Here is a 16009-nt window from a genome sequence, read left to right as displayed (position 1 = left end):
ACCCAGCTCAGGCCTGGTGATGCCCATAAGCCAAGGCTGGGCAGATCCTGATGAAAGTTAGGGGAGACCTGGGGGGTGATTTGCCACCCTTTCCTAGCTTGGAATTGCTGACATTCTTCGCCATCCTCTTCCTCATGGCTGTGCCTGAAGGCAGCAGCAAGACTGAGCACCAATGGTGTTTTCTGGAAGCTGGAGCTGCTCTCCCCAGCCCCTCCATCCCCTCCAGCTGCTGGATTCCAGGGATGGAGACAAAGCCCTGTGGCACTGGACACTCCCAGCCCAGCACACCCAGCTCCTGCTTCCACACACCTCCTTCCCAGCCACAATTCTGGAAGGCATCATTCCAGCCCGTGTGTGCTCCTTGTGCTGGAGCTCCTTTCCCAGGAGGAAATCCCAGCAGTGCCCACGGTTTGTGCCCCTTCTCCTTGAGGCCCATGAGGATGGGGATGAGTTTTCCAGGCCAGGGAGCCAGGGCAGTGGTGCTGCTCACCTGGGGCTGGCTGTTCTCTCCAGGAGAGGCAGGAGCTGGCAGGGGACCAGCAGGGATGGGGGGACAGTTGTCATGTGGTCAGGGGCTGCTTGGCTCAGCCTGTCCCAGCTGGGATCCAGAGGGATGAGGATCTGGGGAATTTGGGGGGGTCTGAGGTGTTGGAAACGAGTAGGATGGGGTGGTGGGGAAGTCTCAGCTCCACTGGGGAGAGTGAGATGTCCTGTCTTGGCCTGGCAGGGGAGAAACAAGGAGAGGCTGGATGGTGCCACATGTCCCTGGCAGCCCTGACCCAGGAATTCTCCTGTTGTTGATTATTCTTATGGATTTATTATTCATAGTCCTCCATAAGTACTCAGGGTTTTATGGGCAAACAAAGCCTGAGGTGATGCCCTGAGGCACAACATTCCCATCAAGAGCTCTGACAGCTCCCAAGCCTTCCCAGACTGCCCCACTCAGCCCTTCCCACCCTGGGAAGGGAACGGGAACATTCCCTTCATTCACAGATGAGGAATGGGGATCTCAGCATCCAGGGGACCCCAGCTCAGCTCCAAACCAGGGCCATGCTGTAGAAGGCTGGGTAGAAAAGAGCCCAATTAAGATAAAATCACAGGAAACATATTATTAATTAACAAGTAATTAGTAATCTCTGTGCCATCTGGAGGGCTGAATCTGCCTGTGTGGCACAGGATTGGCTGCTGGGTGTCCCCCACCACGCAGCTGCCCTGGGTCACTGGTGAAGTCCCTCGCTGGGGCCCAGATCTCCTCTGGAACCTCTGCTCCTGGCACTGCTCTCTCTCTGTGGCTCAGGAGGAAGCACAGAGGCATCTGATGCTGCATTATCTCATTTTTTTTTCTGGGTTATTCTGCCAGGCTGTGAAGGGAAAGCTCTCCCGTGGGCCCATCCTTGGTGCAAGGGGACTTGAGATAGCAAAGAGCTCAGAGTTGGAGAATCCAGAATGGTTTGGGCTGGAAGGGACCTTAAAACCTATCTTGTTGCACCCCTGCCGTGGGCAGGGACATCTTCCACTATCCCAGGTTGCTCCAAGCCCTGTCCAACCTGGCCTTGGACACTTCTAGGGATCCAGGGGCAGCCACAGCATCTTCTGCTGGAAGAGCTGACACTCAGCCTCTTCCCCAAAGAAAGGCTCGTCTGTCCTGAAGTGTTTTAAATTTTCAGCCTCAAGTTCAGGCTGAGGCAGAGACGCCAGTTCCAGGAGCTCCCCTTTTGCTGCCAAGATCTGGGGGGGCTCAGCCCCTGGCCAGGGAGGTGCCGTGTCCAGGAGCAGCCGTGCTGTGCCATGGACTTGAGTGTTCTCATTCTCCGTCCTCCCGCTGCTCCAGAAGTGTCACCAGGCCTGTGACTGCCAATTCCCTCCTTTCTGTGCCTCCCTCAGCCTCATCCCAGCTCCCTCAGCCTCACAGGAGTGCCAGGAGAGGCCGAGGGTTTCCACACACGCTACAATGTCATTCCAGAGAGCACCCAGGGAGCAGGGGAGGACCCACAGCCAGAGGGGCTCGATTCCCTCTCAGGACTTCTCTGGAGGGGATTTGCCTGGCAAACAGCAGCAGTACAAAACTGGAAAGTTTTCCTCAAAGGAACAAAAGGCTTGGAAGAGAGAGTGAAGAGGGTCTGGGTGTTCCAGGGCTGGTGCAGCCCATGTCCCACCCCGTGGGGCTGGAGCTGTGACCCACAGGCACAGACACTGAGTGGGGCTGGTGGGATGGGATGGGATGGGATGGGATGGGATGGATCCCCTGGCCAGGCAGAGCTGTGCTCTGGCTGTCTAGCTCCATTGTTCAGCTCTTGGCTGCTGGGAGCACCGTTTGACCCTTTCCCACCCTTGGGAGATGCCGGGGAGGTTTAGCAGGGGGTGGCTCCTGCTGCATGGCTGTGTGACCCCCGGGGCCAGCACGTGGTGCTGCCAGAGCTCTGCAGCCCCGGAGCTCTGCTCCTCCTGCCCCATCCCAAGGCCTCCTGCAATAAAGACAGTCCTGAACTGGAGCCAAGGGCTTGTCTTTGGCTCTCCCTGTGGTAACAACTTGGAGGACTTGAGGCCTTCTCAAGACCTTCCGAAGGCTTTGCTGATGAGCCCCTCCCCGTGCCACACATTTCATCACAGACCCGGGGAGAAACCACACGAGTCCACGGAGAGGCATTTCTGCTGCTCCAGAGACAGCAAGAATGCTCCCATGAAAATGTGTCTGGGTTTTGCTTCCATTTTGGAGCCCAAAGCAGCTCTGTGCCTCCCATTTTCTGGTTGTCAGAGCTGCCCTGGGCTGGACTGGAAAACTGAAGCTGTGGATTGTCTTTCTTCTGGGAAGAAAACAGGAGGGAGCAGCTGACTTGGGACTTGGAGGGAATCAAAGCCCTACCCAAAGGGAAGGGGGGAGCTAGGCCTCTTTCTGTCAGTGTCTGAATTATCTCTGGGTCCCTGAGGACCTCTCCAAACAGGACAGAGGGTTTTTCCACTGCTGTGGGATTTTTCCTATCTCCCCACAGCAAAGCACACACTGGCTGTCCTTTGTGTCACCTCGGTGGTGTAATGAACATTCCTCGGTCAGGCAGAGCCTCCCATGTCCTCCTGCTCATGGATTTTGTCAGATCCACACCAGCCTCCCCAAGCTCCCCAGGTATCCCAGAACTGTGCATCCATGGGATCCCTCCCTGCTCCTCTCCACCTGCTGTGATTCCCCTCTCCAGGTTGCTCCAAACGCCACCCGCCCTGGTGTGGCTGGAGGTCAGTCTGGGAGATGAAGTTCTGGGATTGTGGAGAAACACAGAGAAGAGCCTCCTGGTTTCCAGAGGGAGGATGAGGCAGCCATTCCCTATCTCTCCCTGATTTCTGGGCTGGGAAAGGCCCTTGCTGCCCATCTGTGGGAATCCAGAGAGGAGCAGCTGAATGGAGATCCCAGAAGAGAGGAGGAGAAGGTGCAGCTCTGGGCGTTGGGAGATGCTGGTGTGAACCTCCCTCACCCTCATTCCTGCCTTCATCCAGGACGGATCAGCTGCTTCCTGCTCTGCCTTTAATTCCTGCCATTTGTAACATCTGAGTTGTGCCAAAGTGGTCTCGAGACCTAATTCCTATTTATTACTCTTTTTGAAAGAGAGGAGCTGCTCCATGAATACTGAATATCCAGAGAGATGGACTGATGCCACCAGAATTCCCTCAGCTGGCGAGGACTGGACTTGCAAATCCCAGGTGGAATTCTGTCCCACCCCTTCTCCACCTGCTCCAAAATGGCTGAATTTCTGTGCCCATGTTGATTTTCTGCCATTTTTTTGGCTCTTGCTTCACACCCGATGAGGTTTTGCCCTCTGCAAACAGAGCAGGGAAGAGCCAAGAGCAGGTGGCTGAATCCATCAAATAAATGGGAAACTTCCTAGGAGCACCAGTGAGCCTGGGCCAGAGCCAGGATCTTCTGTTGATATTTTAATGACAATAAATGCAATTAAGGAGGAGAAAGAGTAGCATTAAATTAAATAAAAAACCCAAAGCTTGGAGATTATGAGCTGGTGGGTTCATGACCCTCTCTTGGTTTTCCATAGGTGAGGAGAAGGTGAGGGAAACCTCTACCCTCAGAGCTCCTGTCCTGTCCCCTGTCCCTCTGTTGCCTGTCCTGGTGGGGACTGAATAATCCTGGCCTTGGTTCTCACCCACACTGAGCACAGAGCTGCAGCACCAGACAACCCCAAGTCCTCCAACATCTCACGCTGTTGGAGAGGGATATTCAACATGTGCTCTCCCTCTGCTCTCCTGTCAGGCTGAGCCTCATCCCAGCTGCTGATGGGACATCCAGTAACTGGTCATCCCACCCCTGGGAATGTCCAGTGGTCTGCTGGGAGAAGCATTTTACCATGAAGAAGGATTTTGCCATTAGGGTGGGCAGGCCCTGGCACAGGGTGCCCAGAGAAGCTGCGGCTGCCCCTGGATCCCTGGAAGTGTCCAAGGCCAGGTTGGACAGGGCTTGGAGCAGCCTGGGAGAGTGGGAGGTGTCCCTGCCCATGGCAGGGATGGAATGAGATGGTCTTTAAGATCACTTCCAGTCCTAATTATTTTGATTCCATGATTCCATGTGATCTGGACCATGCATGTCCAGCAGTGCCAAGACTGTGGTGGTATCAATGGCCAAACTCACCTGGCTCCTGGAGCAGCTGGAAGAGCCAAGGACACCTAGTTTGCAGCTGGAGCAGTGTTATCATCATGCAGGGGGATCACTGGTGGTCCCAAATCACTGTGGGACTGGCAGCTTGGCTTTTGCTGGATCCGAGCAGGAGCAGGCAGCTTCCCAGTGTGGGAGCACTGCCCTTGGACACGGTGCCTCTGTGTCTGCCGGTGCCATATCTCCTGGATCTGCTCCTGAGCCTTTCCAAGGGCAAGGACAGGCCAAGGGGGTTTTGCTGGGCTGGACTAATTGCCAGGTTTCCCTCACGCTGGCCTGTGCTATGCTGAGCCACTCCTTCCCATCGGCTCCAGCGTTCCTAACGAAGTCCCGCGGGCTTCCCACCTTCCCTCGCCCCTTCTGGAACAGTCACTGCTCCTGAAGAATTTAAAGCTCCTTTTGTTCAGGACTAAAAGTGCCTGAAAATAATCATTAAAAATGAAATTAAATTAATTGAAAAGGGAATCATTCCAAGCTGGCTTCCTTCTAGCCCTGACAGATTTTCCATCTGGGTTTGCTTCACCTTGGGCTGGGTATCTCCCAGAGCTGCCAGGGGAAGGTTTCTTTGTGTAGGGATGTCTTGAGGGATGGTGGTTGTCCCCAGCACGAACACTTCCCATGACTGCTGGCCATGGGGACACAGCAGAGCAGAAGTGACCTGCTGTGGTATCCCAGGAACACCAGCTGTATGTTACCAGCTGACTTTTCCCCTCTTCACCAAAAATCAATTATTGCAAAACCAGCACATCAGTGCTCCGGTCCTGGCTCATCCTCCCCTTCCCAATGTGGGCACCTCTGCCATGGGGCATGGGGACTGGGCTCCATCTCTGAGGCTTTCCATGCAAAAACCCAGGGCGAGAAATGCTCCAGCCTGTCCAGGGTTATTTTCTGCCCCTTTCAGAAAATTCTGACTCCATCCATGGATTTCCAGGCCAGAAGGGACCGCTGTGACCAGCCAGGCTGACCCTCTGCATTCCACAGCCTTGGCAGAGACCCCATTGCTCGTGCTCAAACCGAAACACATTTTTCAGAAAGATCCTCAGTCTCCGTGAAAAGTCTTTGAGTGATGGAGATCCCACTCTGTCCCCAGGGATTCGTTCCAACGCTTAATTGCTCTGACGGCTCAAAATGTGCTTCTTATTTCTAATCTGGATTTGTCTTGTTTCAGCTTCCAAGGAGGGATGTTGTAATGCCTTTTCCTGCTAGATTAAAGAGCCGGCTGCTATCAGAAATCTCTTCTCCGTGCATATGCTCGTGGCCCGTGAGCAAAGCACCTCTTGGTCTCCTCAATAAACCAAACAGCCGGAGCTTCTTCGCTCTGTCACTGTAATGCACATTTTCCACTGCCTTGACTCACTCCCAGCTCGTTCCTGAATCCGTTCCAAGTTCTCCTGCTCCGGTTGGAAGTGCAGATGAGAGCACTGAAGGCAGCATCCTCCTTGTGCCATGTGGCCTGGTACGGGTGGTTGTCCCTCTTCCTTTGTGGCTCAGTCAAGGATGATGTTCCTCTCCCTGGATTTGTGCTGCTCTGGCTGCAGGGTCACAGCACCTTGGCAGTGCCAGCTCTGGGTGCCACGGGAGTGGGACACGGCTGATTGTCGTGGATGCACTTCCCGGGTCTGCAGGACCCGGCTATTTCAGGTCTGATGAACCAAAGATGTTCCAGACAGTCTGAGCTGTACCCCTGTCTCTGCTGGAGGCTTGCAGAGCTGCCCAGGAGGGGAAAAGCAAAGGGAACACAACCACCCATGTCCACCCACAGAACTCCCTCTGAATCCCAGCCTTTTCACCCAGTTTCCCAAGTGCGGTGCTGACACAAGGTAGAATTTATTCAGGCCCAGCAGAGCTCGGCAGGGTTTGGTTGGGGTGGCTGTGGGAAAAGGGAGGGGAAGAAGAAGGGCTGGAATTTGTACAGTTCATCGTTAAAAGTCAGCGTGGTGGGATTCACCCGCTGGCTCATTAGCTCTGGGACTCTTGGAGCTGCTGGAGCTGTGGGAGCAGCTCCCTGAGAGATTAATCATCTGTGACCCATCCGGGCTGGGCTTTGGCCTCCTTTCCAAAGCCTGGGCTGTTCCTGTTCCCTACCCACCGCCGGCCAGAGGTCAGTATCCCTCTTCCCCACGAACAATGGAGCTGGGGCTGCAGCAGCCAGAGCAGCTGCTGATGGTTGCCAGCTGTGTTGCCTTAACATCTTCCCATTATCTCTGGCCTGCTGGCTAACCCCATCCTGGGGGAAGCTTCGGCCTGGCTTTGGCAGAGGAAGGAGTCTCCCTCCCAGCATGGAAATTTGGCCGGGGGATGACTCGCTCTGCCCTAAACATCTGCTGCTGGCTTGGCAGGAGCTGGGCTGCAGCTGGCACGGCCGTGGGGTGGTCAGGAACACCCACAGGAACATCCAGAGGAGCATCCAGAGGAACACACACAGGAACACACACAGGAGCACACACAGACTCCCACGTCATGCCCTGCCATCCCTGGGGCTGGGACGCCAGGCAGAGCCTGGGATGCGGGGCAGAAGGACTGAGCATACATAGAGGGGCCTTCACCAAGGGGAGGGCCTTCACCTGGGACGTCCCTTCATCCTGTCTTGAAGGATCCAAGGATTCCTCTCAGCCCTTTGGCAAACTCTGCTCCTTGAGGATCGGACACTCTGGATGAAAATGCCAGAGCCTGGGATCAGTGCAGGGAGGAATTAAGCCCCCAGGGTAGTCCTGACCAGTGAGGCGCAGCAGGGGTGGGACATGGAGCAGCCGGACCAGCAGGGCTGGATAAACCAGCAGCACCTTTGGCTACAGACCTGCCCATGAGGAGCTGCAGGAGCAGGGTGGGAGCAGGAGCAGGGGAGTGGGACGCTATGGAGATGGGATTAGTGCACTTTGAGTACACAGGGAGCCATCCTAGAATGGTTTGGGTTGGAAGGGACCTTTCAAGGCCATCTAGACCAATCCTCCTACAGGGATCTTCCACTAGCCCAGGACGCTCAAAACCCTGCCCAATCTGACCTTGGATGGTTCCAGAGATAGGGCATCTTCCACTTCTCTTGGCAGCCTGTGCTGGTGTTTTACCTCCATGTAATGTGCAAGGGGGTTTAATCCTCTGAAAATGTGGATGCTGATGGATCTGCAACATTCCCAGGGTTCCAGAGACTGTCTCACATGAATGCCATGTGCTCTTGTTATTACCGAGCAGGATGGGATGTGTGAGCTGCTGTCTCCTGCCTGTGCTCCCTGCTCCTGCTGGGGGAGAAAACCTGAGCCCATGGATCCAGCCCTGTGTCTGGATGTGGCACTTTTCCTGAGTCCCCACAAGGCTTTCCAAATCCATGGCTGTGGAGCAGCGGGAGGGAGCTGGGGGGAGGCCGTGTGGAGGGGCCCTGCCAAAGCTGGAGCACGAGAGGGAAAATGAGAGTCCCGAATAATTTGAGAACCTGACCGTCTCTCGCTGTTCAGGTTTTGTGAACATCCTTAACGGAAACACATGTGGAACGAGCTCTCTGCGGATCTACCCGAGAAGGCTTTTCCGTTTTTGCTGCGTTTGCAAACTGCAGACAACTCCTTCTCTCCACCTCAGTGAACTACTGAGCAGGGACCCTGGACTTGCTCCTCCATTTTCATCCAGAGCCTCTGCCAGCGTCATAAACCCAGTAAAACATTATGGCACTTTGCACCCACTGGGAAACCAAATGTATTTTAATGTAGATTTAATAGATTTCAGGTCTTTCTGTTATTAAATTTGCTTTTCATTCACCCCCTCCCCCTCTCTTTGGTGCCTTAGACTCAATGGGAAATTTGAAGTGTATTAAAGCAGCATCTCGCAGAAACAAATCCAGATGGCCTGGTACAAATCAGGGGAAAAAAATTGCATCAGAATCCATTAGAATCCCAGCCCAAATGCAAGGCACATTCTGACAGGCAGAGCCCTCCCCGTTCCTCAGCTCCTCACTCCATGACAGCCAGGAAACATGTGCTTTCTTCCCTGGCTTCCTGGGAAGGGGATGGACCTGACAGCCTGCAAGCTGCCGGCCAGATTCCCCCGTGGAGAGCGCTGGTGAAAACAGGCACTGGAAAGGTTGAGGTCAGCTGGGATGTTCTGGTTTTTCCTCACTTTAACTGGGAGCTGAAGGTGACCCTCAAGCACTGGCTCTCTCAGAGGAGGGGATGGTACAAACCTCTGGTCCCACAAGGGGACGTTCCAGGGGCTCTTCTTCCTTCAGGACTAACCTGTCCCTCCATCCAGCACCAGCAGACTCTATTCCCACTGGTTTTCCAGTGCCACAGGATGCTGCTTTTGGGATGGCAGACACAGCTCAGTGGAGATGGGACCCTGAGGGGTGTCAGGGGCTTTGGCTCCTCTCCCTGCTGACTCCCAGTAACACAGCACAGTACCATGGAACGGTTTAGGTGGGAAGAACCTTTAAAGGTCATCCGTGGGCAGGGACACCTTCCACTCTCCCAGATTGCTCCAAGCCCTGTCCAACCTTGTACACTTCCAGGAATGGGGCACCCACAGCTTCTCTGGGCAACCTGTTGGAGATGGAAATGGGTAGGAATCATCCTCCTGCCAGAGGGGTCTGCTGCCGCCCTCTCCATTCCCTACCAGCACACATATCCCATGAGCAAGGCTCCTCCGGAGCGTGCAGGGTGGTCGGGATTGCAGGGAGAGGCTTTGCCAGGTAAACAACCACCATTCCCCATTTTCCACACTTTATTAGTGCTTCCAACCACTCTGATGAGGAAGGACAGCCCGAATTGCCAAGTGAGAATGGATTGTTTCCCTTTCTGCTGGAGCGAGCGCCGGTGGGATGCAGAGGCAGCAGGGAGCTGAGGCGAGGGCCGGAGCAGGCAGGATTATTTATTTCATCTGCACTGACATTTGTGGAGGGCTCCTCAGTGGAATTCCCCTCTGGTCTCCATGCCCGCTCCTCTGGCTCCAATCCCCACATGGCCCTGCTCTGTTTGCCTTCAAATATTCAAGCAAACAGAATGAGTTACAAGGAAGAATGGCCATGGAAACAGTGAATTTTAAGGCCCTCTTGTAAAATATTCATAGAAAGCAAATTTTGAATTAATACAAAATGTGTGTGCTGAAGCCCTGGTGCTCAGAGTCATCTACTCAGGGAAGGGAAATAATCCCAGCTGACCTATAGGGCCAATAAAGCAGCTTGACTTTGGAATTCTCGCAGTAAACTGCCTGTGAACAAGACACAGGCCAAGAATTATGTGCAGAAATTATTCATTAAGGGCCTAATCCAAAACCCAGCTAAGTCAGTGGAAAGATCCCCCTAAGTTAGGCCCCAAATAATTCTGGATAATGAATACATTGGAGAAAACAGTGATCCTTTCCCAGATAACTCAATGAGCAGAAAAAAAGGAGCACAACTTCCCGGAGCACAGGCAGAGGCTGTAAATAATGACCTGAGTGGATCTTTCCTGCTCCACATCTGCTCCTCCCTGGCCACCGGGGATGTGGTGGGAGCTGGGGGATGCACAACACCCCTTCCTCCATGGCTGCAGCTCCCACAGGAATAGGGATCAACACGAGAAACATCCCATGGAGACAATGCCAATCCCCTTCCATCCTCGGGGCTCCTGGGAAAGGCAGGTCATGGATAGAGATGGATCAGGGCAAATCCTCCGTGCTCGCTGCTCCCCCCGCCACTCGGCTCATCCCTTCCCGAGGAAATCAGGCTGAAGAGATGGTTATGAGTTGTGGCTTCTCTGAGGATCTAATTGCAAAGTACCCTGGGAGAGGCGGGAGGCAGGGAAATATATTATTACTGCTATTGTTGTTATTATTATTATTACTATTCCTATTAGAACATGGCAGTAATTCCATCAACAGATCCCGGGGACACCGTAAAACACAGGAGCAAGGATTGAAGTTGCCCGGGGGCCTCAGAGCTGGAACGAGCCAATTAATAGCTGTATATTTTTATGGCCACATTTAACACTATACATTAATCCCACAAATCTTGCCATATTATTAAATGCTGCTTTTTATTCTGCTTTGGGTTTGTTTGTGTTTAGGATGATGCCGGTGGCAGGGAAGTAGGATTTGTCCCTGAAAATTGGTCCCCATCTCCACAGTGATGGAGGGGAATAAACAAGGGGGTATGAACAGCCAGGCTGTGAGGGCTGGATGGTGGAGGGAATCATTCCCTGGTCCTACTGGGATGGATTTGGGACACCAAGCAGGCAGTGACAGGGAACCAGAGACTTGGGAATGGTGGCACTGGCGGGGGAAATGGCTTAAAAAAACTCAGGAGAACGAGCAGCACGCTGTATTTGTCAGCTATCTGGATAAAACATATCTGCATCCAATATCAATGTAATGGGAAGCCAGTGTCAGGGAGGGTGACCCCCAGTCCATCTGGATGCAATTCCAGCTTCACATCTGAAAATCAAATACATATTTTTGAAGCCTATCAGACAGAAAAGGCTCCTTTTTTTTCGCCTCTCCCTCGGTGTGTGCCTGGCTCTGATGTGTGGGGACGTTAATGGGGTTATTGTGGCAGGGTGTGACACAGGGGACCCAGTCCCCTTCCCCTGTCTGGGTCAGCCCCGTGGAGAGGGCTGGAGTCCCTCATGGGTTCACAACCAGGGCAAGGCACCCCTCCGGCTCTTCTTGGGACCCAGCACTGGGAAAGGTTTCCTTTCCTTCACTCGAGGTCATGGCTGTGCAGCAAGAGTGGAAATTCACCTTCAGAGACTCCCTTGTGCTCTGTATAGCTTGGAAAATTTGGAGGAAGAAAGCTGTTCCAGGGCTGGCAGGTCCTCCCCGGCTCCTCTTCCAGGTTTGATGGGATTTCATGCTTTCGAACGCTCGCAGAAACACGGCTTTGGAGTGGGGGAGAGCCTGGAGGAGCCAGGCAAGTGCTACCAGCAGCAGGGAATGTTGCAGCCGGGAAGGGCTGAGCCGGTGCGTGTGAGCATCCATGGAAAAGCCGCGCTCCGCCAACCCGGGCACGGCGCAGACCCCACGTGCCTGATGGCAGGCGGCCAAGGCAAACGCCATGGTACATGAACTACAAGTAAACACAGCTTGAGTTTCACATGTCAAATATGCTCAACAAACTGCTGGCGGATAATCTACAGGCCAAGGAACCAGACAGAAAACGTAGATGATGAATCAGTTGCAATGATGAATAAATTAGGGGCTGGAGCAGTTTGCCCATAGGCGGCTCGGAGAGGCCGACGAGGAAAAACGCGGCACACACACAGCTTGCCCAGAGCTCACTTTTCCTCTGAGCCAAAGGTCTCTCGTGGCCCTGAGGGCTGGGCAGGCTCTGTGCAGCCACTTCAGGGCTTTGAATAGGTGAAAAAAAGCAGTTTGTGCTCAGGAGGAGCCGCTGCAACCTGTGCAGAGCACCCTGGGTGGCTGCCACCAGGGCAGCATCACTGTGGCTATGATCAGCCTCTCCCTCCTCCCTTTTTTTTGGCTGGTCTCCTTTTACCTGGGTCCATCTCAGGTCGATGGGTTGGTGTGGCTGTGGGTTGGCTCTCGATGGTGGAGGGTGTTGGCCAAGGGACCAGTGGGGAAGGAGGCAGAGGTTGCACCAGGGAATCTCCCACTTGATGGTCTCCCACACACCATTCTCCCACCCAGCTCTCACCTATCTCCCAATGCTCTTCCATCCAACTCCCTCCCACCCAATATTCTCCCACTCAACTCTCTTCCACTCAACTCTCTCCCAGCTGCCATTCTCCCACCTGCTGTTCTCCTACCCAGCTCTCACTGGTCTCTCCCACCCAATTCTCTCCCACCCAGCTCTCACCCAGCTCTCCCACACCGGGGTGAAGTCTCCAGCCCCTGCCGATTCAATTGGCCAGAGCTGCCCATGGCAGCTGGAAAGCAATGTTCCCATCTCCCAAACTCAAACAGGAAGATTCATTAACCGTAAAAATATACAGAGCCCCAGCCCTTCAAAAGCTTGCAATTTATTTTACTCAAGGCAGCCAAACTTTATATAATGGGAGATGAATGCTGGGATCAGGGAGCAGGCGAGGAAGAAGGAGCCGGGAGCGAGCGCGGGGACGGCGGTGAGGTCAGAGGAGGAAGGTGGCTCTGAATGAAAGGACAGGCCTGGGGGGAGCTGGGAAGAAGGGGATTGTCCAGGAGGATGGAGAAGGTGGGGGCAATGTGGATGATTGATGAGCAGGCGAGCGGAGCAATCAACGTGCCACTTTATCCCAACAACAACCCCGGAGCCATTGGTATTTATCCAGGCCCCAGCCTGATTATTATTGTAAGAGAGATTTCTCTAATCAAAACTCCGAAATCACACGCAGGCTTTGCTGATTAATATTCCATGATAACAGCAGTGGGGCACATCTGGCAAAGGAGCTGCAATTTCTGCACTACTGCTGTCCATTTGGTGGAAGAAAAAAACCCACACCCTCAGTGCTGCTGGGGCACTCTGGACTCCCATCATAGGGCACGCTTGGCACCATGCTGGATCTAAGTAATGCCTACCTGGCACAATCCAGGGCCTTGGGAAGAGGAGCCATGGCTGAAGCTCTGTCCATGTGACCATTCCCACTTTGGGAAGCTCCAGCTGAGCTGTTTGCCGGCCGCACTGCTCTGCTTATCCCTGGTGAGAAGCAACTGATGTTAATGGGATTTTTTTTGGAAGCCAAGATGGAAACAGTCTCACCTCATATTATAAAACCCAACAAATACGTGCAAGGCAGCAGGGCAAGGAAATTCCATCTGGGATGTCAGTGCTGGGAGCTCCGCTCTCTGACTCCACTGTACAGACAGGGATGCACAGGCTGGAAACAACATTTTCCTGGCATGACACTGCTTTTTTGGAAAGAATCCTCCTTCCCAGTGGAGATGGTGGGGCTGGGTCAGCTTCTGTCCCTGCACATTTGTGGAGCGGAAATGTCTGGGATCCTCCTCCTCACTCCAGCTGGTGGGAAGTCAGCTTTGATTTGGGTGGGATGCATTCCAAGGGATCATAGCCTTGACTTGGACGGGATGTGATCCATGGGATGATAGCCTTCATTTGGGCAGGATGTGTTCCATGGGATGGTGCCTTGACTTGGATGGGATGTGATTCATGGGATGATAGCCTTGATTTGGGCAGGATACGCTCCACTGAGTGGGATTGATAACCATCTCCTGTCTATCGGCAAGTGGGAGGTACATCCATTTTTCCCAGGGATACTTTAGGAATGTCAGGCTGGAAGTGGTGATTTCTTTCTCATATTGCTGAGAGGGTGCTTCTTATGCCCCTAAGATGAGAGGGTGGGAGAGGGATCTTGTATTTTGCAAATGGAGGCATTAACTGGCTCCTTTACTTCCAGAGCAGTTTGGAATGTGGTGGCATGAACAGAACTGGAAATGCCTTGTGGGGAGAATATCCCCATGGGAATCTGTTGTTATGGGAATTTCAGGAAATTTCCAGCTCAGCTGGAAAGCTGGAATGGGCTTGGGAGAAACTTTGGATAAAAACTTCTACATTTGGATGCTTTAACCAAACGTCTGAAGACTCCCTTGATATGGGGGCTGTTGCTTACCAGCAGGAATGGTGATCCTGGATGGAGAATTGTGGAAACCCGGGATGGTTTGTGTTGGAAGGGACCTTAAAAGATCCTTTGGTTTCGTCCCCTGCCACAGGCAGGGACGCCTTCCACTATCCCAGTTAGCTCCAAGTGCCATCCAACATGGCCTTGGAAACTTCCAGGGGTGGGGAAGTCACAGCTCCTCTGGGCACCCTGTGCCAGGGCCTCTTCACCCTCACAGAGAGGAACTTTTCCTAATAAGAAGGAATTGTCTGTGGGAGATTCTCCTGCACTTCCCTGCATTTCCAGTCAGTGCTGACCTCAGGAGCCTGAGCTCAGGGATGCTGGGGACATCCCATTTTCCCTCTCTGCTGTTCCTGTCCCCAAAAACTGCAGCTGGGGCAGCTCAGAGCAGAGCAGCTCTGAGTGTGGGATATGGTGGGGCTGGGGGGGGATGGGATGGGCCTGTCCTGTTCTCGGTTTCCATGTTGCTCCATGTTTGGTTCCTCTCCAAGCCAAGGTACCTGGAGCTGGGCTGCAGCCAGCACGCAGGTTCTGCATTATCGGGGATTTATGAGCCATGATTTATGGGCCAGTGGCTGGGCTGCTGTTCCATACCCTCACTGAGGAGGCCAATTTTATGCCTAAACTCTATTCTTGGATCGCTGTACCTCCAGAAACAGTGGTTAAAGGAAAAAGTGCTTCCCAGTCACCCACTGTTCCCAGGGCTGGGGAGCGGAACAGGGGCTGGTTTGGTGCCATTTCATGAGTTTCAGTGCCAGGAGGGAGCTCCTGGGAGGGCTGGCTAGGTTATCCAGACAGAAAACCTGATCCCAAGACCTCACCTTCCCAAAAAAAACCCTGCTGGCAGCAGCAGAGCGGGATGCCACATGGCTGGCCGGAGGTGGCAATGGCAGTGGCGGGTGACTGTGCCCGGATCCCATCTCCTGCCGCTCCCCGGCAGCTGCCCCCGAGCCAGAGAAAAGCAAATCCCTGCCGGCAGCGTGGGGGGAAAGGGCCGAGGAGCGCTCCGTTCCCTGATGGACACGGACCATCTGTCCCCTCCGTCCTTGACATTCCAGCAGAACCGTTCCGCCGCTCTCCGCCCGCTGGAAATTTCGCCTGTCCTGCCGGCCATCAGGAAACGTGCCACGGCCTGGGGACACAGCTGCTGCCGGTGTCAGGGGGAGCCTGCGCTGGGGGACACGGCCACCCCACACCTGTCTGCACCCTCCGGGGGCCGCGGGGCCGCTTTCATCCCGCGGCCGGGGTCGTGCCCAGGCTCCGCTCCGGGGTCAGGGCTGGGGGGGCATTGCCACCTGGCTCCCATTAGGAGGGCTCGGTGCTCCGGAAGAGGGCTATGTCATTCTCTCACTCCTGCCAATTATCCCGCTAGGTCTCTATTAGCCTGCCCAAAACAAGCCCTCCCCATCCCGAGCTCTGACAGCCCGGCAGACGGGGCTGTGCCGAGGCTCTTTCCCGAGCTGCCTCCAGGTTGTGGCTGTGGAAAAGGCTGCTCCCACCTTCCCTTTCCTCTTCTCGGGGCAATCAAGCTCATTTTCATTCTTTTCTCCTGTTTTCTTCCTCTCCTCCCTGCTTGGCTGTGCCGATATGTGGCTCCTCGGTGGGGCTGGGTAAGATGCAGCCAGAACCATGAGTTTGGTGTCCAGGTCCCTCCAAAATTAAGGCACAAGGGTGGTTGTGAGCACAACAAGCCATAACTCCCACTGTACACAGCGCCCTGGCTCAAGGAGAGTGATGCCCATCCGGAGGTCCACCTCCAAGCCTTCCATGATGGCATTTGGAGCAGAAATGCAGCTCCCGGGGGTTGTGAGGGATTTTTCCAGCTTCC

Source organism: Onychostruthus taczanowskii, unplaced genomic scaffold, assembly GCF_017590055.1.
Source record: "Onychostruthus taczanowskii isolate IOZ18803 unplaced genomic scaffold, ASM1759005v1 scaffold13, whole genome shotgun sequence".
Classification (NCBI taxonomy): Eukaryota; Metazoa; Chordata; class Aves; order Passeriformes; family Passeridae; genus Onychostruthus; species Onychostruthus taczanowskii.
This window is presented reverse-complemented; position numbering follows the sequence as displayed.